This window comes from Anomaloglossus baeobatrachus, chromosome 5, assembly GCF_048569485.1.
Source record: "Anomaloglossus baeobatrachus isolate aAnoBae1 chromosome 5, aAnoBae1.hap1, whole genome shotgun sequence".
Classification (NCBI taxonomy): Eukaryota; Metazoa; Chordata; class Amphibia; order Anura; family Aromobatidae; genus Anomaloglossus; species Anomaloglossus baeobatrachus.
In genome coordinates, this window is record NC_134357.1 from 425,178,005 (window position 1) to 425,205,570 (window position 27,566).

Sequence of the window (27,566 nt, forward strand, 5' to 3'; positions counted from 1 at the left end):
TCTAGCATTGGCCTTTCTCTCCCATTCCCCTAGCAGCAGCCTCTCTCCCCCCGCCTCCAGCAGCAGCCTCTCCCCCAGCATCAGCCTCTCTCCCCCCAGCCTCCCCAGCATCAGCCTCTCTCCCCCCAGCCTCCCTCAGCATCAGCCTCCCTGCTCCCAGCTTACCCCAGCATCAGCCTCTCTCCTCCCAGCCTCCCCCAGCATGAGCCTACTCCAGCATCAGCCTCTCTCCTCCCAGCCTCCCCCAGCATCAGCCTCCCTGCTCCCAGCTTCCCCCAGCATCAGCCTCCCTCCTCCCAGCCTCCCCCAGCATCAGCCTCCCTCCTCCCAGCCTCCCAGCCCCTCCTCCTCCAAGCCTCCCCCAGCATCAGCCTCCCAGCCTCCCTGAGCATCAGCCTCCCTCCTCCAAGCCTCCCCCTCCACCTCCCAGCCTCCCCCAGCATCAGCCTCTCTCCTCCCAGCCTCCCCCAGCATCAGCCTCCCTGCTCCCAGCTTCCCCCAGTATCATCCTCCCTCCTGCCAGCCTCCCCAAGCATCAGCCTCCCTCTTCCCAGCCTCCCCCAGCATCAGCCTCCCTCTTCCCAGCCTCCCCCAGCATCAGCCTCCCTCTTCCCAGCCTCCCCCAGCATCAGTCACCCTCTTCCCAGCCTCCGCCATCATCAGCCACCCTCAGCATCAGCCTCCCTCCTCCAAGCCTCACTTTCCCCCTCCCAGCCTCCCCAGCATCAGCCTCTCTCCTCCCAGCCTCCCCCAGCATCAGCCTCCCCCAGCCTCAGCCTCCCTCCTCCCAGCCTCCCCCAGCCTCAGCCTCCCTCCTCCCAGCCTCCCCCAGCATCAGCCTCCCTCCTCCCAACCTCCCTCAGCATCAGCCTCCCTCCTCCCAACCTCCCCCAGCATCAGCCTCCCTCCTCCCAGCCTCCCCCAGCATCAGCCTCCCTCCTCCTAGCCTCCCCCAGCATCAGCCTCCCTCCTCCCAGCCTCCCCCAGCATCAGCCTCCCTCCTCCCTCAGCTTCCCTCCTCCAAGCCTCCCCCTCCCCCTCCCAGCCTCCCCCAGCATCAGCCTCCCTCAGCATCAGCCTCCCTCAGCATCAGCCTCCCCCTCCCAGCCTCCCCAAGAATCAGCCTCTCTCCTCCCAGCCTCCCCCAGCATCTGCCTCTCTCCTCCCAGCCTCAGCCTCTCAGCCTCTCTCTCTCCCCCCAGCCTCCCCCCCAGCCTCCCTCTCCCCCCAGCCTCCCCCAGCATCAGCCTCTCTCCTCTCAGCCTCTCTCTCCCCCCAGCCTCCCCCCAACCTCAGCCTCTCTCTCCCCCCCAGCTTCAGCCTCTCTCTCCCCCCAGCCTCAGCCTCTCTCTCCCCCCAGCCTCCCCCCCTGCTTCAGCCTCTCTCTCCCCCCAGCCTCAGCCTCTCTCTCCCCCCAGCCTCCCTCTCCCCCAGCCTCAGCCTCTCTCCCCCCAGCCTCAGCCTCTCTTCCCAGCCTCCCCCCAGCCTCAGCCTCTCTCTCTCTTCCCAACCTCCCCCCAGCCTAAGCCTCTCTCTCTTCCCAGCCTCAGCCTCTCTCTCTCTCTTCCCAGCCTCCCCATAGCCTCAGCCTCTTTCTCTTCCCAGCCTCCCCCCAGCCTCAGCCTCTCTCTTCCCAGCCTCTCTCTCTTCCCAGCCTCCCCCCAGCCTCAGCCTCTCTTCCCAGCCTTCCCCAGTCTCAGTCTCTCTCTCTCTTCCCAGCCTCTCTCTCTCTTCCCAGCCTCCCCCCAGACTCAGCCTCTTTCTTCCCAGCCTCCCCCAGCCTCAGCCTCTCTCTTCCCAGCCTCCCCCCAGCCTCAGCCTCTCTCTTCCCAGCCTCCCCCAGCCTCTCTCTTCCCAGCCTCCCCCCAGCCTCAGCCTCTCTTCCCAGCCTCCCCCCAGCCTCAGCCTCTCTTCCCAGCCTCGCCTCAGCCTCCCTCTTCCCAGCCTCCCCCCAGCCTCAGCCTCCCTCTTCCCAGCCTCCCCCCAGCCTCAGCCTCCCTCTTCCCAGCCTCCCCCCAGTCTCAGCTTCCCTCTTCCCAGCCTCCCCCAGCCTCAGCCTCTCTCCCCCCAGCCTCCCCTTGCATGATTATAGTGGACAAAAAGAGGCATCGCAACGATCATCAACTAACCTGTAAGGTGCCCATACATTCTAGGCTCTGCCTTACCTGCTCCGGTGCCCGCCGCCCTGCTCTGGCTGGCTCCTCTTCTGGCTGGCTCCAGCTTCAGACGCGTCCTCCTCCGCGGCGTGTGTCGTCTGCAGCATTGGATGCTGCAGCACGGGGCAGTGAACTGATTGTCGCGCCCGCGCGCCTCTGACCCCGGAAGGGCAGGCGATGGAACTTCCGGGGTTAATCAGCTCACTATGCCTGGCGCCCGCCATGTATTTAAATAGACAGAAGTGCGCCTCTCCTCCCTCTCAACCCCCCCCCCCGAACACAGCCGAGTGTAACGGAGGGAGGGACGGGGGGCGGGGATGTAAAAAAAAAAAAAATAAATAAATTTATATATTTTTTTTTTTTTTTTTTTTTTTGCTGCCAGAAAGTGCCGCCCCCCGCAACGTGCCGCCCTAGGCACGGGACCACGGGTGCCTAGTGGCAAATACGGCCCTGTTTATAGCCCTTATTACATAGTAATTTTCCTCCTATTGAAGCCCCTAGAATCCCCTTTCATTGTACCCAGAACTTATAATGGCAACAAAAATGGCCCCACAGACACTGTATGATCCCCCACAGTAAATTCCTCCACAGTACCCTCCACACACACAGTATGATCACCCTGCTGTAACACCCTTCAACTACCCTGGCAATGAATGGTGACCTCAACACAGTAAGATCCCCAACTGTGACCCCCACACAGCACTCCAGGCAGTATAATGGGCGTACATATAGTATAATGGTCTCTACTATAGCCTCCAAATAGTAGAATGGCCCCCACACAGCCCTCCGCATAGTAAGATAGACCCCAAACAAACCTGCACACTATATATATGCTTGCATGCAGTATAATAGCCCTATAATAACTGTAAATAAATTAGAAAGCCTTCCCCATAGCCCTCCAAATAATATATTTAGCCCTACAAAGCCTTCTATACAGCATAATGGGCCACACATAGCCCTCCATAAAGTATAGTAGGCCCCACATAGTCCTCCATATCGTCTAATGCACCCCATAGTCGTCCATTTATTATAATGCATCCTCCATATACTGTAGGTTAATGAATCCTATAGTCCTTCATATGTTATAATGCACGCCCCATAGTTATTCATATATTATAATGAAACCCATAGTCCTTCATTTTGTATAATGCACCTCAGTCTTTCATATAGTTTAATGCACTCCTCATAGTCTTTCATGTATTATAATAATAATAATAATAATAATAATAATCTTTATTGCATTGCATATGCATTCTTATTCCTCCATATAACATAGTGCAACCCACATATTCCTCCATATAATATTATGCAGGCCCCATATGAGATTTAATGTTGATAAATGTAAAGTAATGCACCTAGGACGGAGTAATCCTATAACTGCGTATACATTAAATGGAAGTAAACTCGGGACTACAGAACAGGAGAAGGACTTGGGTATTCTCATTACAAATAAGCTGAGCAGCAGCACTCAATGTCAAGCAGCAGCTGCTAAAGCAAACAAGATTTTAGGGTGTATAAAAAGAGAGATTAGATCCCGTGATCCCAACGTATTGTTACCTCTCTATAAATCACTTGTAAGGCCACATCTGGAATATGGGATCCAGTTTTGGGCTCCGCATTTTAAAAAGGACATTCAGACGTTAGAGTCAGTTCAAAGGCGGGCAACTAGACTACTACAAGGAATGGAAGGCCTCCCATATGATGACAGGTTGAAAAAGTTAGATATGTTTAGCTTAGAAAAAAGACGTCTCAATGGAGATCTCATTTATATGTATAAATACATGTGTGGTCAATATAAAGGACTGGCACATGACTTATTTCTTCCAAAGACAATACTAAGGACCAGGGGGCACTCACTGCGAGTGGAAGGAAAGCGATTCCAGCAGCTAAATAGGAAAGGGTTCTTTACAGTTAGAGCAGTCAGACTGTGGAATGCCCTACCACAAGAGGTAGTAATGGGCGATACTATAACAGCTTTTAAAAAAGGGCTGGATGATTTCCTCAGTACCCAAAACATTGTTGGTTATAAATGACTTAGTGACCAAATGTAGAACTGGTGGAGGAAGGTTGAACTAGATGGACCTAGGTCTTTTTTCAACCTAAGTAACTATGCAACTATATTCCTCCATATAGTATTATACAGATCCCATTTTCCTCCGTATAGTACAAAAAGAAGAGGTTTCCAGCATCCACATATAAAAATTTTCAAAAGCTTCATTGGAAATCCATGTTAAAAACATGCAATAAAAGAAAAACCATTAAGGTGACATGGTCAGGAAGATGCGTTTCGGACGTCTAGTGTTCTTATTCATGGTCCCTCTAGACGTCCAAAATGCGTCTTCCTGACCAAGTCACCTCAATGGTTTTTCTTTTACCGCATGTTTTTCACATGAATTTCTAATAAAGCTTTTAAAAATTTTAGACGTGGATGTGGATGCTGGAAACCTCTTCTTTTTGTGCCCATCAAGGAATTGCCTCCCATTTTCTGTGCACCATCCCAGGATCAAGTCTCCATTCAGTGGTGAGCTGGACTTTCTTTCTATTCCTCCATATAGTAGTATGCAGCCCCCATATAGTATTATGCAGCCCCCATATAGTATTATGCAGCCCCCATATAGTATTATGCACCCCTAATATTCCTCCATATAGTATTATACAGCCCCCATATTCTTCCATATAGCATTATGCAACCCCCATTTAGTATTATGCACTCATTATATTCCTCCATATAGTATTATGCACCCCTTATATTCCTCCATACAATATATATGCCCCCATTATATTTCTCCATACAGTATTATGCATCCGCCATGTTCCTACATATAAAAAATAAGAAATAACGTTTGGAACTCCATTCTATGTCTGAACTGGGTGCAAAACCAACCCCAACGTAGAGAAATACTTTGGCGTAGTGTTGGGGCTCTATTGCATTGATCAATTCAGTAGCTAAATTTCTCTTTATTCATATATTCATGGCAGTAATGCAGGTTCCATTTTTCACATTTCATTCTTACATATAGCTATTGAATTTTTCATGTCAGTATTCACACAGCAGTTTCTGCTATTCCATGTATTCCCCTTACATAGTCACTGGTGTGCATACCTTATCTCCCCATAGTGATGTTCCTACATATAGCATTATACAGCCTGTTATGGTCAGGAGATCGTTGATATTCCTGTAAATATCCCATTCAAGGGTAAACTCCCAATCAGTGATAGGGGCAACCCAAGAACTATGAACTACTACCCCAGAAGTCTGGGAGGAAAAAAAAAAAACAGGTATATCCCAAAACTAGAGCACAAGAGTGGTTGGAAACTACATGGCAGCAGCCCCCTGAATATATATATATATATATATATATACACACACACACAGAACTAGAAATAATGGTGGAGCGTGCCTACTCTACCGAGATGCCTCGTCACCGCCTAAGAAACTAGCTATCCTCAAAGATGAGGAACGGAATGCTCACTTGCCTGAGATAAGCCCCAAAGGGATAGTTAAAGCCCCCAACATATATTGATGATGATATAAAAAGCAAACAATACACAGTAGGTTAGGAATGGACTTGAACAAAGAGAGGCCCTGCTAACTAAGACACAAAGGATAGGATAGATCACGTGGTGCAGCCAACAAAAACCCTAATATATGCCAACTCCTGATGATCAAAATTCCCTTAGGACTACACAATATTACACCCACTACATCAGGGATCTGTTGTGCAGGACACCAGACAGGATTAGCATCCAAGAGAGATTGTGTCTCAAAAATGGCTTAGTAGCAACTGCCATAGACAGAAAAATATTCAATGTCCAACACGATTAATAATGAGCAGTACATAGAAGTGGAATCCTAAATACAACACTATTCATAACAGCAGCCCATATAGAGTATTGCGCGCTCAGATATGGTATTATGCACCCCATATACTTTTAAGCAACCCACATAGTTCTTTGGCCATATATACATACTCACTTCTCCTCATTTCCCCACTGCTCCGGTCTCTTCAGCATGTCCACTATTTTGCTGCTCTGCACATCTCAGCACAGCGGGCAGTAGTGAAGTCATCGCGCTCCGCTGTGCTGCCAAGTCAAAGCGATGCCGACACAGTGGGAGAATGATGAGATACAATTAAAAGTGCGATCCCCGACTGGGGGGAAGTAAACACATTATTGAGGAGCAACATACATGTTACTGAGCTGCAGCATACATGTTACTGGGGGCGGCATACACATTACTGGGGGTGGCATACACATTACTGAGGCGGTATACACGTTACTGGGGGTGGTATACACATTACTGAGGGGGAATAGGCGGCTGGCATGTTACTGGGGGCGGCATATATGTTACTGAGCTGAAACATACACTTTACTGAGGGGGAAATACACGTTACTGGGGCGGCATACACATTAATGGCTGTGACTAACATCTTACTAGCGGTGGCATACATGTTACTGGGGGTGGCATACACGTTACTGAGGGCGGCATATGTGCCGTCCCTGCAGCGGTCGAACCGCTCGGATCCGTGGGGGTAATTACTCGTGGCTCGAGGGTCTCCGGATCCAGGGGCTAGGGGCTACACTCAAATGGAAAAGGGGATATTTACAGGGGAGATATAGTTTGTGACGCCACCCATGGTGTACAGTAATTGGGAGTACCGCCGCTGCCGTTGGGAGTACCCGGAATGATGGAGTGGGGCAGCTAGATGTCGTTACCCTCCACGGGAAGGGGAAGGCCCCGGGACTCTGGATGGTGTGATGGGAGGCAGGGGGAGCGCAGGCTCGCTGGTTGCAGTAGTTAATCAGGTACTCACTTAGCAACAAAGCAGACGCTGACAACCGGGTAAACCAAGTCTCTGGGTGCCACTGCCCTCTAAGGGGAGCTCGTCCGGGTCCCGTCCCCTGCAGCACTGCCTGGTGATCTGTGGCCTGCCTCCTGGCACAGAATTTAGAGTGTCCTTTGGGGCCCATCAGCTTGGAGCTTTCCGTGCCCCGCTCCCCACTATGGCTAAGTGAAAGAGCCTGAGGGCTGCTTGCTTCGAAAGCCCTATCCCCCTCGTTGTGCTAGTGCCCCTGATCTCTGAGCTTCTTGGGAACAGTCCATAGAGGCCATGTCCTCCACAGGTTAATTGCCGGGTCGCCTGAAGCTTCTCCCCGACCTAGGGTCTGTGTACCCCGTCGTGCCTTTGACCCGGACCGGTAATTAGGCCTAGGCTGCTGACTGTCCTCCAAGACAGGTCCCAGGCACCTAGCCTCAATCCCCTGCGACCGGGGGTCCGACTCCTCTAGGTCCAGACCACCGTCTGCGACATAGTCTGGTTCTCCTCTGGGAGCTCCAACTCCCAGCTTCCTCAGAGCTCCTCACAGCTTGAGGGTCACCACTGCTCTGAACTGACACCTCCCACCTCCTACCTATTCCAGCTTAAGCCGACCACTGGTGTGCCTGATAGGGTGTGGTGCAAGGTGTATCTAGATTTTTATTTGCTGATGGAGGCAGTACTGCAGGATAGAAACCCAGAACCATGGGGGATTGAATCCTGCACGGGGAGAGAAAGATTGTGCAGTACCCTGTGACAACCTGAATAGTCCAGGGGCGTCACACATACACGTTACTGGGGGCGGCATACACACTACTGGGGGCGGTATACATATTACTGAGGGGGAATACACGTTACTGGGGGGCATACACGTTACTGGGCGCGGCATACACATTACTGGGGGCGGCATACACGTTACTCGGGGCGGCATACATGTTACTGGGAGCGGCATACACGTTACGGGGGGGTGGCATACAAGTTACTGGGTGAGGCATATATAAAGTCACTGTATATAGAGCTTATCAGTCACTGTATATAGTGTTCATCAATCATTGTATATAGAGCTCATCAGTCACTGCATATAGTGCTCATCAGTGACTGTATATACAGTTAGGTCCAGAAATATTTGGACAGTGACACAATTTTCGCGAGTTGGGCTCTGCATGCCAGCACATTGGATTTGAAATGAATCCTCTACAACAGAATTCAAGCGCAGATTGTAACGTTTAATTTGAAGGTTTGAACAAAAATATCTGATAGAAATTGTAGAAATTGTACACATTTCTTTACAAACACTCCCCATTTTAGGAGGTCAAAAGTAATTGGACAAATAAACCAAACCCAAACAAAATATTTTTATTTTCAATATTTTGTTGCGAATCCTTTGGAGGCAATCACTGCCTTAAGTCTGGAACCCATGGACATCACCAAACGCTGGGTTTCCTCCTTCTTAATGCTTTGCCAGGCCTTTACAGCCGCAGCCTTCAGGTCTTGCTTGTTTGTGGGTCTTTCTGTCTTAAGTCTGGATTTGAGCAAGTGAAATGCATGCTCAATTGGGTTAAGATCTGGTGATTGACTTGGCCATTGCAGAATGTTCCACTTTTTTGCACTCATGAACTCCTGGGTAGCTTTGGCTGTATGGTTGGGGTCATTGTCCATCTGTACTATGAAGCGCCGTCCGATCAACTTTGCGGCATTTGGCTGAATCTGGGCTGAAAGTATATCCCGGTACACTTCAGAATTCATCCGGCTACTCTTGTGTGCTGTTATGTCATCAATAAACACAAGTGACCCAGTGCCATTGAAAGCCATGCATGCCCATGCCATCACGTTGCCTCCACCATGTTTTACAGAGGATGTGGTGTGCCTTGGATCATGTGCCGTTCCCTTTCTTCTCCAAACTTTTTTCTTCCCATCATTCTGGTACAGGTTGATCTTTGTCTCATCTGTCCATAGAATACTTTTCCAGAACTGAGCTGGCTTCATGAGGTGTTTTTCAGCAAATTTAACTCTGGCCTGTCTATTTTTGGAATTGATGAATGGTTTGCATGTAGATGTAAACCCTTTGTATTTACTTTCATGGAGTCTTCTCTTTACTGTTGACTTAGAGACAGATACACCTACTTCACTGAGAGTGTTCTGGACTTCAGTTGATGTTGTGAACGGGTTCTTCTTCTCCAAAGAAAGTATGCGGCGATCATCCACCACTGTTGTCATCCGTGGACGCCCAGGCCTTTTTGAGTTCCCAAGCTCACCAGTCAATTCCTTTTTTCTCAGAATGTACCCGACTGTTGATTTTGCTACTCCAAGCATGTCTGCTATCTCTCTGATGGATTTTTTCTTTTTTTTCAGCCTCAGGATGTTCTGCTTAACCTCAATTGAGAGTTCCTTAGACCGCATGTTGTCTGGTCACAGCAACAGCTTCCAAATGCAAAACCACACACCTGTAATCAACCCCAGACCTTTTAACTACTTAATTGATTACAGGTTAACGAGGGAGACGCCTTCAGAGTTAATTGCAGCCCTTAGAGTCCCTTGTCCAATTACTTTTGGTCCCTTGAAAAAGAGGAGGCTATGCATTACAGAGCTATGATTCCTAAACCCTTTCTCCGATTTGGATGTGAAAACTCTCATATTGCAGCTGGGAGTGTGCACTTTCAGCCCATATTATATATATAATTGTATTTCTGAACATATTTTTGTAAACAGTTAAAATAACAAAACTTGTGTCACTGTCCAAATATTTCTGGCCCTGACTGTAGAGCTCATCACAGTATATAGTGCTCATCAGTCATTGTATAAAGAGTTCAGCAGTCACTGTATATAGTGCTCATCAGACACTGTAAATGTGATGCCCTGGACTAGCCAGGTAGTCACAGGTAGGCCCTTGCACAAACACCTCCCTTTAATAAGGATTTGATGTTCTCTTGCCAATGTCCTGATGAAGGGAGCTGTGTCTCCAGAAACGCAGAGAGATATGCCTTGACGAGGCCTTGGGGCTCAGTTACATTGATCAATGCGATTGCTAAATATCTCCTTTTTCCTAATATTCATGGCAGGTATGCAATTCATTATTCACATGTTCAAATTAGCAAGTAGCATTTTTCATTGTATATTCCAATATTTGTCCATATGCTTGAGGCATTATACTATTATATAAGTTTGATGTGCAGCCTTATTCGTATATAGTATGTAAATTTTGGCTTGCACTCATAATATATATATATATTAGTGCTCACTTCAGTTATCCTATTCAGTTATATGTAATTTTTTTTCTGAATGTGAACACAGCTCCGCCCCTTTCGGCCATGTTTTTTCCATCTCCTATATAAGAAAGTCCTTAGTTACCCCTCTCCACCCATAGCAGTTTTTAATTGCAATGAGATGACACACAGTTAGGGTCACAGAGCTAGGGACCCCAATATAGAGATATGCCTTGACGAGGCCTTGGGGCTCAGTTACATTGATCAATGCGATTGCTAAATATCTCCTTTTTCCTAATATTCATGGCAGGTATGCAATTCATTATTCACATGTTCAAATTAGCAAGTAGCATTTTTCATTGTATATTCCAATATTTGTCCATATGCTTGAGGCATTATACTATTATCTAAGTTTGATGTGCAGCCTTATTCGTATATAGTATGTAAATTTTGGCTTGCACTCATAATATATATATATTAGTGCTCACTTCAGTTATCCTATTCAGTTATATGTAATTTTTTTTCTGAATGTGAACACAGCTCCGCCCCTTTCGGCCATGTTTTTTCCATCTCCTATATAAGAAAGTCCTTAGTTACCCCTCTCCACCCATAGCAGTTTTTAATTGCAATGAGATGACACACAGTTAGGGTCACAGAGCTAGGGACCCTAATATAGAGATATGCCTTGACGAGGCCTTGGGGCTCAGTTACATTGATCAATGCGATTGCTAAATATCTCCTTTTTCCTAATATTCATGGCAGGTATGCAATTCATTATTCACATGTTCAAATTAGCAAGTAGCATTTTTCATTGTATATTCCAATATTTGTCCATATGCTTGAGGCATTATACTATTATCTAAGTTTGATGTGCAGCCTTATTCGTATATAGTCCAGAAACGCATAGACTTGTGCATGTTATTAAAGAAGCATTAATCTCTTCCTGGATCCATTGAGTTCTTGGCGCGGAATTAAGACCCTTCTTCTATCACTCTCTGTTATCAGCCAACTTTGGGACTGCTGCCTGGACCTGGATCTTATATATGCCTGTATAGTGGTTGTGACTGGCACAACCATTATAGGTGAGTGTGTTTTTATTACATATCTTCCTCCCCTTTTTGGGGTAAGACCCTATTGCGCTTTTCTTTCCACAGTTTCTCATCCCCTTAATAAGGTGACAGCAGCCAACCTACAAAACCCTTGTCACCTCCCTCAGGGTTTGATGTTCACACCAGGGGGCGGAGCCAGGTGGTTGGCCACACCCACCGAGGAGTACACAGGCCCTGAGGCAGGAAAAACAGAGAGTTGGAGTTCAGGCAGTTTCCCGTGGGGAGCAGAGTTAGATTGGTCTTGACAGTGAAGTGGAGCGGAGTTCAAGTGCAGACCTGTGTCCAGGTCTGCCACAGTCTAACACCAGGTGTCTGGGTCGGAGCCCAGTCACCTCTGGCAAGGAGGCAGACTGTGGTGGCCGCCTGCAGGAGCTGGGATTGCAGCCGGTGGAACCGTAAGGGACCGGGACCGGGTAGTGGCCCGCCGGTACCGAACCGGGGAACCGATTGGAAACCGAAGCACCAGGAAGGGTACTCAGAACCAGTACGAGGCCCAGAAACCACTGGACCGAGTCGAATCCACTGATTGAGGACTGGACTTTAGGTCCTTTCCCACCTAAGACCCGACTGAAGACAACAGCCCAACCATAGGGATAGAAAGCCACCGCCCAGGCATCGAGATCCCACGGGCTAGCGTCTGCGGGCAAACGGGCTCTACTGGCACACACAAGGTTGGGGAGCGGACTACCGTTGCTCAGGCATATGAGTCATCATTTCTACCAAAAGAGAGGTGCAGGAGAAAGGCAGAAACCACCAACCTGAAAAAGGGAATAGCGCAGCCGGCTGCGGGCACCGTCCACCATCTTGTTTGGTTTACCAGAGACTCCAGCGTGTCTGTAATAGTGAGTACAACAGTGCCTTCTGGCCGTTTACCACGCCGCACCGTACCGACACGCCAGCACGCATCCATTCCCCTGCCTCAGCACCTCCTTCGGGCCCCCAGGACCATCTTCCCCTACCCACGGAGGGGTCAACACCAAGCTGCGCAACACCGTCCCCGGGAGCCTAGTCAACGGCAGCGGTGGTGTCCATCCATTCACCACAACCCGTGGGTGGCGTCACGAACCTAATCCCCAAACAGCCGCGGCCCCGGCCATGGACCTCTCCACCGAACACCACCCCTCACGTAGCGCCAACTCCCCTTCAGAGCGACGTGACCCCCGGATCCGGGAGGAGCTCGAGCCACCTACCGACGAGCACGGACCCGAGCGGCTCGGCAGCCGGCTGAGCACCGGGGCGGTACATATATAGAGCTCATTAGTAAATGTATATAGTGCTCATCAGTCAATTTATACAGAGCTCATCAGTCACAGTATATAGAGCTTATCAGTAAATGTATATAGTGCTCATCAGTCAATTTATACAGAACTCATCAGTCACTGTGTATAGAGCTCATCAGTAACTGTATATAGTGCTCATCAGTCAATTTATACAGAGCTCATCAGTCACTGTATATAGAGCTCATCAGTAACTGTATATAGTGCTCATCAGTCACTATATATAGAGCTCATCAGTCACAGTATGTAGAGCTCATCAGTCACTGTATATAGGGCTCATCAGTCATTCTGTATAGTGCACATCAGTCACTGTATACAATGCTCATGAGTCACTGTGTATAATGCTCATCAGTCATTGTATATAGTGCTCACTGCAAATATTTCAAAAAACTGACCCGCACATCCTACAAGTGTGTATAGGTGCCAGCTGAAAAAACCTAGCAAATACAAAATGGATACAGCCGCACACTAAATGCCATCAATGTATAAGGGAACTCTGGTACTGCATTACTGCTATATGAAAAAATGAGATTTTTAGTTTATGAATTGGCCAATGCATGTAAGCCCGGAAACCAACGGCAAGCTAAATCTCAATATTCCGGGTACCTAACTAAAATGCCACTATCTAGGTTAAAAACATCCTTGTCTGGGCAGCTAGACTAAAAAAAAAAAAATCTAACTTGAAATGCCACTATGTGGACTAACCTCCATGTCTGGGCAGCTAGGACTCCTGGTATAAGGATTATGAACACAGCCTGGTTTATAGGGCGGAGTGCTCAGTCAGAAAGAAACTCACTGCAAATATTTCAAAAAACTGACTTGTAGGATGTGCGGGTCAGTTTTTTGAAATATTTGCAGTGAGTTTCTTTCTGACTGAGCACTCCGCCCTATAAACCAGGCTGTGTTCATAATCCTTATACCAGGAGTCCTAGCTGCCCAGACATGGAGGTTAGTCCACATAGTGGCATTTCAAGTTAGATTTTTTTTTTTTAGTCTAGCTGCCCAGACAATGATGTTTTTAACCTAGATAGTGGCATTTTAGTTAGGTACCCGGAATATTGAGATTTACCTTGCCGTTGGTTTCCGGGCTTGCATGCATTGGCCAATTCATAAACTAAAAATCTCATTTTTTCATATAGCAGTAATGCAGTACCAGAGTTCCCTTATACATTGATGGCATTTAGTGTGCGGCTGTATCCATTTTGTATTTGCTAGGTTTTTTCAGCTGGCACCTATACACACTTGTAGGATGTGCGGGTCAGTTTTTTGAAATATTTGCAGTGAGTTTCTTTCTGACTGAGCACTCCGCCCTATAAACCAGGCTGTGTTCATAATCCTTATACCAGGAGTCCTAGCTGCCCAGCCGCCTGCCGGAAATCGATCACCTGGCCCCTTCTAACGGTGCCCTGGGATCCTTTGCGGGCCTTTCTGATCCGCACTTTGGAAGCCAGGTTGGACGCCTCTACGGCCCTCCGCTTCTCTTCACGGAGTTCCCGTTCTTGCTGGAACCGCTCCAGCTGGCGTGCGCAGGCGATGTGGGTGGCAAGCGGGGTCTCGTCAGGGCGTATGGGCTGGATCAGTCCTAGGTCGCGGACCGGAGCTGCATCCCAATTCACCCCCGGTGAGTACGCACCCAGCAGGTCGGTAGGAGGGCTTGGCAAGGGGCCTACCAGGTCATCGGGACCCGCTGGGGTCAGGGAGTCTTCTGCGCTGCCGGGGGCTGTTGGGCCTGCTGTGACCTTGGTGCGTTCAGTGGACACCTCCTGCAAGCCTGCAGGAGGGCTGGGCGGTGGCACTTCATAGTGCCCTGGGTCTGGACGGACTGGGGCAGCGTACAACTTACCCAGGTGTTCTTCGACGGCCTGCTCTCGGTGGCCCACAACCTCAGGTGCCGCCCGCTCCTCCTCGGCACTCGCCCCTCCAGCTTCATATTCGGTCCGCTTCTCCACCTCAGCTTCCAGGTGAGCAGCTCCACTTCCTCGCGGAGCAGGTCTAGCAGGGGATCCATCTGTCGGCTCCCTGGGGTGCTCGGCGGCAGGTGCTCGGCCATGCTTCCTGCCTGGTTCCCGCTCGCCGCTGCACTGGCTAGATGCTCGAACACGCCACTCGGCTGCACCCTTTTTCATGGAGGCGGGGCCGGGGGCTGCCCTGGCGCCAGGCGCCAAACGGGTACCCAGCCCATCACAGCTGGCACCGCTCCACTCACGACCCAGTACATTCTTGCGTTTGTCTGGTCTGGCATTAAGGGTCGCTTTTGCCAGCCGCTCGGCTTCTTGTTACTCCATTTTACTTTCTCCGCTGTGCATCGCGGGCTCCACTTCGCGCTCTTTTTCAGGACCAAGGGGGCGGGGCTTACTTTCTCGCCCTTCTCCAGGCACGCCCCTCTTCTTTCCGCGCTCAGCGGTCTCAATGGCGGCAGTTTTACAGTCAAACACTCTTTAAACACGGTTTCTCAAGGCGCACAGTACCCGGTGGGGCCAGGCATGTTATCCTGTTCGTGACGCCAAAGTTGACTCGCCCACCCCAGGGCTATGGGACACCCGGTGCCGAGCCGGACTAGTCCGGTAGTCGTCTGTGGTGGCGGGGCCCGACTCCGTGACCCTGGTGGGATCAATTAATATGACTTCAGTGGGGGTGATTAAAGTTTATAATATTCGTGACGCCACCTGTGGTTTGCGGCTATTAAGCCGCCGCTGCTGTGTGAGGCCTCCGGGGCTGGTGGAAAGGCAGCTTGGATGGTCCTGCTCCCCACAGGTGGAGCGGTGCCCCGGGGACACTGTTGGTGCTTGTAAGTGTCGATGTAGTGAAATAACGGAGACAACACCAGGGGGTGCAGTTTCAAGATGTTTACTCACGATGGTTGTTCAATACGGCAGCTGTCCGGTTGCCCACTGGGGTGCTGGAATCCCCTGTCAGGGACCTCCGCTGGTCCCGGGTAGATCTGAGAATAAAAGCCGGTGCACCCCTCTATTGTGTTCCTCTCTTCAGCTGTCTTCTAAGCCTTGCCTTTGCTGGATGAACCTGGCTTGGCCTCCACTACAGCCTCCGGGCCAGGGCTTGCCTAGTGGGTATTCTACCCCCTTTCCAGAGATTCTGCAGTGGGCTGTGGCCCTGGGCGCTTGAAGCCACCCTGGACCTCGGTTTTTACTGTTGGAATTGACTTCTCTTCCTCCAGTTTCTAGGGACCGTCCCCTGTGTGCAGCTTGATCCCTCCACCTGATCTTTCTATGGAGCAGGCCACAAGCTTGGAAGCTTTACAGTGGCCCTGGGATCCCCTCTGTTGTTCTGCTGTGGTGTCACCTGAGCCTATCTGGGCCTCAGGGTCTCCACCAGGAAGCGTCACTTTCTCTGCTGTTTCTCTGTTCTCAGCTCTCCTCCTACACACTCCCTCTCCTCTGCCTCCCGCAGACTAACGTCTAACTGAAACTTGACTTTCCTGTGTCTACTCTACACTCTGTTCGCTCCTCCCACCCACCCAGTTGCTAAGCTCTACCCTATGGGAGCAGGGATGGGTCTTACGGCCCCCCAGCATGCAGCCTGGGGGGGGGGTTGCTGCCACTGTCCCTGGTCCCTGTGTGTGCCTAACAATCAATGGGTGTAGTGCAGATTTACTTTTGGACCGGCGTTTACTCATTTCCTTACCCAGGATGGGACATCACAACGCTGGCTGGGGTGCAATGTTCGTGTGGCGACGGAAGCCTCAGGGGCGCCACACACAACATGAAGAGATGGAACACTGGCGTGTCACGATGCCCCCGCTGAGATCACAATAGCGCTGCTGCCTAGAAAGCCAGCTGCATAGCAAAAGTTGCTCTTTGGGCGGGATGGTGGGCTAGGGGAAGGGGGGGCAAACACTTTTCTTCCCGGGTGGTAGGGGGATGACAGGGGAAGGGATGCGGGTGGTGGGAGGGGTGCAGAGGGCCGGGATTGGAGGCTGGCAGGGGAAGGGAAAAGATTAGGGTTTGGGGATGTTGGAAGGGCTTTCTATGGGTAAGGATGGGAAACCGTGGCAGTGACGGAAAGTCGAGCAGCCTATTCTGTCCTTTCCTGTCTTTTTGTATCATGAATTGGAAAGACCGCAAGGGGGAGGGGAGGTGCTTGTGCCCAAAAGGAGGAGTTATTCAGATTCATTGCAGTGGGCGGCGGCTGCAAAACGCACCATTCTTCTTGTTTTGCCTCTGCAAAACAGCCTTTTCAAGGGTTGTCTTGGGTGACAAAATGTCTTCTGTAGGCGTGGGTTTGTCTCCATCTCCCTAAGATGTGGCCAGCATAGGCCAGGGTGCCACCCAAGGCCGAAACCAATTCGGGTTATTGCTTCTCAGCCTTTTGGCTAAGATCAAGTGTAGTTTCGGAGGACGCTACCTTGGTCGGTGCTGGAAGGTGCCTGGGATTGCATGATTGCCGGCCTTGGGGGAGTGTGTGCACGCCTTCTGGTGACACATAGCCCTCTTGTGCCTGGACGGTTCCCTGGCAACGGGAGGCGATCACCTTTTTTATTTTTAAGTCCTACCGATAAACAGAAAAAAAAATCAATCTGTTCTTATCAGTTTAATATCTGATACGTCCCCTATCTGGGGACCATATATTAAATGGATTTTTAGAACAGGGAGATGGAAGAAGAGCTTGCTCTGTCCACTCCACGCATTGACCTGGTATTGCAGTACCTCCAGGACCGGTGCACCGCTTCTTAACCCAGTTTCCAAAAGCAGAACTCAATTCACCTGATCAATATTAGCCCGATTAATGAATTGAAAGAAGGCATACAACTTCATATGCACCTCAATTTGGCCCATTCACTTTTGACACTTTCCCCTATTCTTATCTTTCACACTTTTTACTTGCTTTATTCAACCAAAAGCTGCGCCAAATAGCAAACTCATCACCACTCAACTTGACCAACTCTGCTATGTCCCGTGCAGTTTCTTGTTCTCAATCTTAACTAGATCATTTGCAATTGAATGGAATAGATCCCTTTTGGACAAAGTGGATTCAGCTGCTGCTGCAGTGACTGCAGGTGTGAGAAGATGCAGAATTGGCATCAGGTGATATCTATCAGCTGCCACTCCAATTAAAGTTACCGTTTTATTCCTACCATGCATTGTTTTTCGGTGTTTTCTTTGAGCAATGATTATCTGTTTCCTGATCTGTTGGCTCCCTCTCCTGGAGCGAGAGCTTGCTTGCTCTTGGACTTTCAAAAAGAGGTCATGATAGACATTTAGCTGCTGAGCCCTATTGGGGACAGCCATGGGTGATCAATGTTTTGAAAACTGCTGCGAAGCATGATACGGCAACATAAGTAACGTCTAATACTACGAATGGGCGGCCTATGAAATGAATTAGTACTTTCATTAAGCATACTTAAATGGCTAATCGGGAAAAGACAAATTGTAAAAAGCCCTGTCAGAAAGCCCCCCTCTACCTTTTTTTTAGTCAGCTTTTCTGTAGTATGACTGTTGATTTATTTTCCGTTTGAACTGTGCACAACATGAAGAGATGGAACACTGGCATGTCACGATGCCCCCGCTGACATCACAATAGCGCTGCTGCCTAGAAAGCCAGCTGCGCAGCAGAAGTTGCTCTTTGGGCGGGATGGTGGGCTAGGGGAAGGAGGGGGCAAACACTTTTCTTCCCGGGTGGTAGGGGGATGACAGGGGAAGGGATGCGGGTGGTGGGACGGGTGCAGAGGGCCGGGATTGGGGGCTGGCAGGGGAAGGGAAAAGATTAGGGTTTGGGGATGTTTGAAGGGCTTTCTACGGGTAAGGATGGGAAACCGTGGCAGTGACGGAAAGTTGGGCAGCCTGTTCTGTCCTTTCCTGTCCTGTCCTGTCTTTTTGTATCATGAATTGGAAAGACTGCAAGGGGGAGGGGGGGTGCTTGTGCCCAAAAGGAGGAGTTATTCAGATTCATTGCAGTGAGCGGCGGCTGCAAAACGCACCATTCTTCTTGTTTTGCCTCTGCAAAACAGCTTTTCAAGGGTTGTGTTGGGTGACAACATGTCTTCTGTAGGCGTGGGTTTGACTCCATCTCCCTAAGATGAGGCCAGCATAGAACAGGGTGCCACCCAAGGCCGAAACCAATTCGGGTTATCGCTTCTCGGCCTTTTGGCTAACATCAAGTGTAGTCCCTTCATTGGGATTGTCTTGGTCTTGGCTGGGAGGGGCCCGGGCTTGCACCACCGCCGGCCTGGGGGGCTGTTGCGCCTTCTGGTGCTTACGTCCCCTTGTGCTGGTTGGTTCCCGGGCTCGGGATGCGATCACTCAGGCACTGCGCTTCTGTGTGGTGGCCTGCTGGCCTTCGGGGCTGCCTAGATTTTGAAAAATTGCGAAAAAAAAAAAATCTGTTCTTATCAGAACAAACTGAGCTAGCTACACTTGACGAGATACGATCAGGGAGACGAGCTCGGAAGCCCAGCCGAGACCGGAAGAGGGAGATCGGACAGAAGAAGAGCTCGGCAGAAAGAAGCAAGAAGACGAAGGCTCAGAGAAGACTCGGGGAGACCAGAGGAACTTCGAGGAGGAACACAGCGGGAGAAGACACCCGGAGAAGAATCCAAGATCCAGCTCCGGGAAATCAAGCAGGAACCAGCCATGGCAAGCAAGCCAGAGAAGGCAGCCAAGAAGGCTCAGGACCCAGGGACCTCCAGGAAGGCTCATCCAGAGGCTTCTTCGGCCCAAGAGGCCCCTACTTCCAACGCCGGCCAGCCGGAGGGAGCCCGGACGCCGCCTGAAAAGGCTCCAACCCTGGAGCCTTGGATGCGGCAGACGGTCGCCCTGAAGCTTAAGGCGGTGGATGGTAGGTTGCCGGACATGTCCAGCGACGTGTTCTGCAAGAAGATGATTCTGGATCAGGGCTTCTCCAGGGCGGAAACCCTGAGTGTCCAGACCTTCATGTCTGGCATTTTTCTGGTAACCTTCGCCACGGTGAATGCCTGCAGGAGATACTGGGAGGCGATGAACGCAGCGATGCCGGACTCTCCTTTTCATTCTTTTTTAGGATCCTGTCCTATACAGAGGGATGAGAAGAGGATTACGGTCTCCATGCGGAACCCACACACCCCAGGAAGAGACATTTCCACGTTCTTGGGACGCTTCTGCACAGTGGTGAGGGAGCCATCCCACATCCTTAACGGCAACGGATTCTGGATGGGTAAGTGGTCAGTAACCGTTCGACTCTACAGTGAGCCAGCATCCGAGGATGGTCTCCAGCACCTGCCCCCGACATTCTCTCTGGGAAACTCCTTTGGTCTCATCTACTACCCGGACATGCCACACAACTGCAGGAAATGTGGCGGGAAAGGGCATTCGATGAAGACCTGCAAGGAGGACGCCTGCAGGGTTTGCCGGGTGACGGGACACAGCTCCAAGGACTGTCCGAAGAAGAAGACTTGCAACCTATGTGGACAGGTGGCCCACCTTTACAAGGACTGCCCACAGCGAGAGAAATCCTGGGCAAGGGTGGCTGCGGCGACCCAGTATCGGGTAGTCACAGCTTCGTTGACTAAGGCAGCTACGACCAGGGCCACAGAGGCTAAGGACAAGGTGGCCAAGAACCTGGCAACCGTGGCTCCAGCCGAGGCCCCAGCAGCCACGGAGTCCAGGAAAAAGAAGGGTAAGAAAACTGTTGCCCCCTCCCTGGTCCCCCCCCCCCTGTCACCCCTGTCCAAACCCCACCCCCCCGGCCAACCCTACTGAGGATTCCACTACCTCCACCTCTTTTCCCTACTCCTCAGTTGGTCTCCTCACCCCTCCCCCAAAGCCCACTCTCCCTCCCCAGACCATGAGAGCAGAGGGCCTCAGCACTCCTGCATGTTTCACCGAGGAGGATTTTCCAGCTCTTGTTTCCTCAGGTACAGGCCAAAGGAAAGGAAGGTGGAAGATAGTCCTGTCGCAGAACCTTCCAAGCTTTTCATTGTGGATCCCAATCCAACCCAGGAAGAGGAGGATGGCCTCCTCCCAGAACCGGACATGTTGGAGCAGATGGTGGAGTCCCTTGTGGCCGAAGAAGAAATGGAGGCGTCGGAAGCCACTTTGGCACCATCCCTGCTCGATCAGCTAGAAGAAGAGGGTCTGCTGGAGATACCTTCACTGGCAGGTGCCAAAGAGGAAGAACCGCCCGACCGGAGTGGTAACTAAGGCACACCGCCTGCGCTAACTTTCTCTTTCCTCCAATGACTGCTAACATTAACATCTTTTCCATTAATGTTAGGAGCATCAGAGACAAGTTCCGACGTCAGACGATTTTTGCGTTCCTTAACACTCAGTCTAGTGATGTATTTTTCCTGCAGGAATGCTCCCTTCCCTCCTCTAGGTCCTTCAACCATCTGGCCAGGGAGTGGACCCATGGCCCATCCTACTGGTCCGGCGGAGGCGACTGTAGGTCCGCAAGGGTCGCTGTGCTGATCAGGGGAAGTGCCTTCACATTGGACTCTGTTCAGGAAATTGTCTGCGCCAGGTTACTGCTCGTGGATGGCACCTGGGCGGGAGAACCTGTCAGGTTCATCAATGTGTATGCTTCTCCTGTGAAGAACGATCGACTGGAGCTCCTCCAAGCCCTGCGCCCTCAGCTCGCTACCGCCAGGACGGTAGTGATGGCCGGGGATTTCAACTGCCCGATTGAGGAGGATGGACGCAGTTCTGGAACGGCTGCCAAGTTGGACGTCACATCCAAACTGCTCATTGGGATGGTGACCGAAGCCTCTCTTGTGGACGTTGTGGGCTCCATCGGACACGGATCTGTGAACTATTCATGGTGCCGATCCCATGGCTCGCTGCGTTCCAGGATTGACTTTGTGTTTACCTATCGGGCAGTTGGGCGGAGTGGGCACTCGATGGTCCCCTGCTTCTTCTCTGACCACAGAGCCATTCACTTTCAAGGTGCACTGGGCCATGGCTTTCCCATTGGCCCTGGCTCCTGGAAGCTGAACTGCTCTCTGCTGGAAAAGGGTGAAGTTCTGGAGGAGCTTAGAGCTTCCTACTCCACGTGGCGGGCCTACAAGGCAGGCTTCCAGTCTGTTTCTGACTGGTGGGAATACGTTAAACTCGAGTTCCGTTTCTTCTTTCAGGCAAAGAGTCAACAACAGGCGTGTCTGAAGAAGAGGGACTTCAGGAGACTCCAGCGTGAGCTGCATTCCCTGCAGGACCTTCTTCGATGCGGCTGGGACGTGAGAGAGGAGCTGGAGGAGACTAAGAGGAGCCTGAAAAGGCACTTCGAGGAGGAGTCCAAGCGAATTGTCTTCCGTTCCAAAGTGGAGAACCTGGAGAAGGGTGAGAAATGTAACTCGTTCTTTTTCAGGAAACTCCACGCCGGTCACACGCCCATGAATGAACTACGAGATGAGAGTGGAAGCATGCGACGTGGGAAAGAGAACGTGATGAAGGTCGTCAGCGACTTCTACCTCGAACTCTACGCCCACAAGACTACTGACCCCAAGGCCACCGATAAGTTCCTGTCAGGTATCACTAACCATCTTGACCCTGCAGACGCGGCAGCCATGGACGTTCCTCTGACGGTGGACGAGCTGCTCTCGGCCGCCAAATCCTTTAGTTCTGGCAGGACACCGGGTAGTGACGGCCTCCCAGCAGAGCTCTATGTAGCGCTGGGAGACCTAATCTGTCCGGACCTGTTAGGGCTGTATGAGGAGATGGTGGTGGAGGGCAGAATGCCTCCATCTCTGAGGGAAGGAATGGTCACGACCCCGTACAAGCGTAAAGGAGAGAGGTGCGACCTGAAGAATTGGCGTCCCATCACCCTTCTGAACGTCGACTACAAGATCCTGGCCAAGACGATGGCAACGAGATTGAAGACGGTTATCGGATGGATCATCCACCCGGATCAGACCTGCAGCATCCCCGGACGTCGCATCGCAGACAGCCTGGCTCTCATGCGGGACACGGTCGAGTACATCAAGGCCCGCCGGGTGCATGCATCCCTGATCTCGTTGGATCAGGAAAAGGCCTTCGACCGTGTTTCCCATGAGTTCCTGGGCAAAGCTCTGCACAGGTTAGGTTTGGGTAACATGTTTTGTTTGTATGTCCAACTAATGTATTTTGATATTCACAGCTCGGTGTTGGTAAACGGCTGGAAGACTGACCCCTTCCCGGTCCTCTCAGGGGTCAGACAAGGCTGTCCTCTGTCACCTCTTCTTTTTGTTTGTGTTATAGAACTCTTTGCAGAGGCTATCCGGCGGAACGGAGAGATCAGAGGGATCACCGCACCAGGACCAGAACGTTTCGAGGTTAAGTGCTCGCTCTACATGGACGACGTGACAGTCTTCTGCGCAGACCGGCGCTCAATCGACACCCTCGTCCAGACCTGTGAGACCTTCGGACGGGCTTCGGGAGCCAAAGTCAACTGCGGGAAGTCGGAAGCCATGCTCTCCGGGGACTGGCAGCCGGCCTCCTCCGCCCCCTTCCCTTTCAGCATCCAGCCGGATTTCATCAAGGTTCTTGGAGTCTGGTTCGGGAAGGAAGGAGCAGCCCTCAAGTCCTGGGAGGAATGCTTGACCAAGATCACCCAACGGATCGGTCTGTGGAGCCTCAGACGCCTCACTTGTGAGGGCAAAGCACTGGTCCTGCGTAACGAGGTACTGCCCGTGCTGCAGTACACGGCCCAGGCCTGCCTCCCCCTCGTCGCCATGTGCAGGGCTATTACCAGGACGGTGTTTCGTTTTGTCTGGGGATCCAAGATGGACAGAGTAAAGTGGACCATCATGTACAAGGATCCTCGCAAGGGTGGGAAGGGCGTACCCGATATCCCCACCCTCCTGCGATCCTCCTTCGTATGTGACTGCGTTTGCCGAACTCTGCGAGTCAAGAGAGGTTCTGCGGGTAGGTCCATGTCTCGCTTCTTCCTGCTCCCCCTTTGGAGAAGGTTTGGCTGGGACAAGTGGGACAGCTCCTTCCCCTACAACTGGACGACGCCATGGTTCTACGGAGACGTTGTTCGGTTTGTGAGGGAACACCAACTGGAGGGACTCAAGCCTGATTTGTGAAAGCCAAAGACTATCCACAAACTCATCAGAGCCAAGGACGAAATGGAGAACATTCCAGGACTTCAGCACGACACACTGGAAACTGTTTGAACCAACGTGTCATCGGCTGGATTGACCAACGGGCACAAGGACTTGTCATGGATGGCGATACAGGGCGGACTGCCCGTCCAGTCATTCATGCACGCCCGGAACCTGTGCAAAACCCGGTACTGCCGAAGGTGCCCCTTCGTGGAGAAAACATCGCTGCACGCCTTTTGGGACTGCCGTTTTGCACAGCACCTGTTGGTTGCCCTGGAGGATGACCTGAGGAACTCCGTCCCCAGAGGGAGCCTATCATACCATTCCGTACTTTATGGACTCTTCCCTGGGACTCACACAGTTGGAGCCATCCAGGAGGCTTTGCGCCTTATGAACTGCTTTAAGGACGCTATTTGGGTCACCAGGGACCGGCTCATCTTGAAGAGGGAGAGGATGTCTATCCAGGATTGCCGCAGGCTGATCCACAGCCTGCTCAGAGACTATTCCATCATGGACAGTCCGGACGACAGCGCCGAGGAGGAGGTTTAAACCTCTTCCACGCCCCCTCCCCCCTTTTCCCGTTTATGTGCGTCTTTCAATAAAGCTTCGGGCCTGTGATTTCCCCACCCTATCCCCTTTTTCCCTACCCCCCATCCCCCAAGCGCCGGTTCGTCGTTATTTATTGTCTAACTTTTTCTTTCAGCTTGAGTGTTATGGATAGCATAGGAGCGTGATGTATAGTGTAGTGCGTCGTACTCTACTGCTATGTAAGAATGATTGTATATTTCTGTGTGTACGGGGCTGCGGCACTGTACACGGTTTGTTACTTTTTTTGTGGAGTACATGATAATAAAGACGCTGTTAAATCAAAAATCTGTTCTTATCAGTTTAATATTTGATACGTCCCCTATCTGGGGACCATTTATTAAATGGATTTTTAGAACAGGGAGATGGAAGAAGAGCTTGCTCTGTCCACTCCACGCATTGACCTGGTATTGCAGTACCTCCAGGACCGGTGCACCCCTTCTTAACCCAGTTTCCAAAAGCAGAACTCAATTCACCTGATCAATATTAGCCCGATTAATGAATTGAAAGAAGGCAAACCACTTCATATGCACCTCAATTTGGCCCATTCACTTTTGACACTTTCCCCTTTTTTATCTTTCACACTTTTTACTTGCTTTATTCAACCAAAAGCTGCGCCAAATAGCAAACGTATCACCACTCAACTTGACCAACTCTGCTATGTCCCGTGCAGTTTGTTGTTCTCAATCTTAACTAGATCATTTGCAATTGAATGGAATAGATCCCTTTTGGACAAAGTGGATTCAGCTGCTGCTGCAGTGACTGCAGGTGTTAGAAGATGCAGAATTGGCATCAGGTGATATCTATCAGCTGCCACTCCAATTAAAGTTACCGTTTTATTCCTACCATGCATTGTTTTTCGGTGTTTTCTTTGAGCAATGATTATCTGTTACCTGATCTGTTGGCTCCCTCTCCTGGAGTGAGAGCTTGCTTGCTCTTGGACTTTCAAAAAGAGAGGTCATGATAGACATTTAGCTGCTGAGCCCAATTGGGGACAGCCATGGGTGATGAATTTTTGAAAACTGCTGCGAAGCCTGATATGGCAACATAAGTAACGTCTAATACTACGAATCGGCGGCCTATGAAATGAATTAGTACTTTCATTAAGCATATTTAAACGGCTAATCGGGAAAAGACAAATTGTAAAAAGCCCTGTCAGAAAGCCCCCCTCTACCTTTTTTTAGTCAGCTTTTCTGTAGTATGACTGTTGATTTATTTTCCGTTTGAACTGTGCACAACATGAAGACATGGAACACTGGCGTGTCACGATGCCCCCGCTGACATCACAATAGCGCTGCTGCCTAGAAAGCCAGCTGCACAGCAGAAGTTGCTCTTTGGGCGGGATGGTGGGCTACGGGAAGGAGGAGTCAAACACTTTTCTTCCCGGGTGGTAGGGGGATGACACGGGAAGGGATGCGGGTGGTGGGAGGGGTGCAGAGGGCCGGGATTGGGGGCTGACAGGGGAAGGGAAAATATTAGGGTTTGGGGATGTTGGAAGGGCTTTCTACGGGTAAAGATGGGAAACCGTGGCAGTGACGGAAAGTTGGGCAGCCTGTTCTGTCCTTTCCTGTCCTGTGTTTTTGTATCATGAATTGGAAAGACCACAAGGGGGAGGGGAGGTGCTTGTGCCCAAAAAGAGGAGTTATTCAGATTCATTGCTGTGGGCGGCGGCTGCAAAACGCACCATTCTTCTTGTTTTGCCTCTGCAAAACAGCCTTTTCAAGGGTTGTCTTGGGTGATAAAATGTCTTCTGTAGGCGTGGGTTTGTCTCCATCTCCCTAAGATGTGGCCAGCATAGGCCAGGGTGCCACCTAAGGCCGACACCAATTCGGGTTATCGCTTCTCGGCCTTTTGGCTAAGATCAAGTGTAGTTTCGGAGGACGCTACCTTGGAAGGTGCCTGGGATTGCACGACTGCCGGCCTTGGGGGAGTGTGTACGCCTTCTGGTGACACATTGCCCTCTTGTGCCTGGACGGTTCCCTGGCAACGGGAGGCGATCACCTTTGTTAATTTGAAGTCCTACCAATAAATAGAAAAATCTGTTCTTATCAGTTTAATATCTGATACATCCCCTATCTGGGGACCATTTATTAAATGGATTTTTAGAACAGGGAGATGGAAGAAGAGCTTGCTCTGTCCACTCCACGCATTGACCTGGTATTGCAGTACCTCCAGGACCGGTGCACCCCTTCTTAACCCAGTTTCCAAAAGCAGAACTCAATTCACCTGATCAATATTAGCCCGATTAATGAATTGAAAGAAGGCAAACCACTTCATATGCACCTCAATTTGGCCCATTCACTTTTGACACTTTCCCCTTTGTTTATCTTTCACACTTTTTACTTGCTTTATTCAACCAAAAGCTGCGCCAAATAGCAAACTCATCACCACTCAACTTGACCAACTCTGCTATGTCCCGTGCAGTTTCTTGTTCTCAATCTTAACTAGATCATTTGCAATTGAATGGAATAGATCCCTTTTGGACAAAGTGGATTCAGCTGCTGCTGCAGTGACTGCAGGTGTGAGAAGATGCAGAATTGGCATCAGGTGATATCTATCAGCTGCCACTCCAATTAAAGTTACCGTTTTATTCCTACCATGCATTGTTTTTCGGTGTTTTCTTTGAGCAATGATTATCTGTTTCCTGATCTGTTGGCTCCCTCTCCTGGAGCGAGAGCTTGCTTGCTCTTGGACTTTCAAAAAGAGAGGTCATGATAGACATTTAGCTGCTGAGCCCAATTGGGGACAGCCATGGGTGATCAATGTTTTGAAAACTGCTGCGAAGCCTGATACGGCAACATAAGTAACGTCTAATAGTACGAATGGGCGGCCTATGAAATGAATTAGTACTTTCATTAAGCATACTTAAATGGCTAATCGGGAAAAGACAAATTGTAAAAAGCCCTGTCAGAAATCCCCCCTCTACCTTTTTTTAGTCAGCTTTTCTGTAGTATGAGTGTTGATTTATTTTCCATTTGAACTGTGCACAACATGAAGAGATGGAACACTGGTGTGTCACGATGCCCCCGCTGACATCACAATAGCGCTGCTGCCTAGAAATCCAGCTGCACAGCAGAAGTTGCTCTTTGGGCGGGATGGTGGGCTAGGGGAAGGAGGGGGCAAACACTTTGTGTGTCTCTTACCCTGTCTGTCTTTTTCCCTTTCTTTCCCTGTCTGTCTCTTTCCCTGTCAGTCTGTCTCTTTGTCTGTGTCTGTCTCTTAACCTGTCTTTCTCTTTCCCTCTCTTTCCCTGTCTGTCTCTTTCCCTGTCAGTTTGTCTTTTTGTCTGTGTCTGTCTCTTTATGTCTGTCTATTACCCCGTCTATGTCTGTTTCTTACCCTGTCTGTGTCTGCTTCTTTCCCTTTCTGTGTCTGTCTCTTTCTCTGGCTGCATTGCGACACGCCAACATT

General features: G+C 50.4%; 1 non-coding gene and 2 pseudogenes across 1 annotated transcript; all 3 read left to right on the forward strand.

Annotated features, from left to right (window-relative positions):
- Positions 1-17,046: 17,046 nt before the first annotated feature.
- Positions 17,047-17,248, forward strand: LOC142313393 (U2 spliceosomal RNA; annotated as a pseudogene).
- A 7,145-nt stretch (positions 17,249-24,393) lies between these two features.
- Positions 24,394-24,596, forward strand: LOC142313395 (U2 spliceosomal RNA; annotated as a pseudogene).
- A 1,556-nt stretch (positions 24,597-26,152) lies between these two features.
- On the forward strand, positions 26,153-26,346 carry LOC142313399 (U2 spliceosomal RNA). Its single transcript, XR_012754442.1, has one exon. It is a non-coding gene; the product is annotated as a U2 spliceosomal RNA (small nuclear RNA).
- The last annotated feature ends 1,220 nt before the right edge of the window (positions 26,347-27,566 follow it).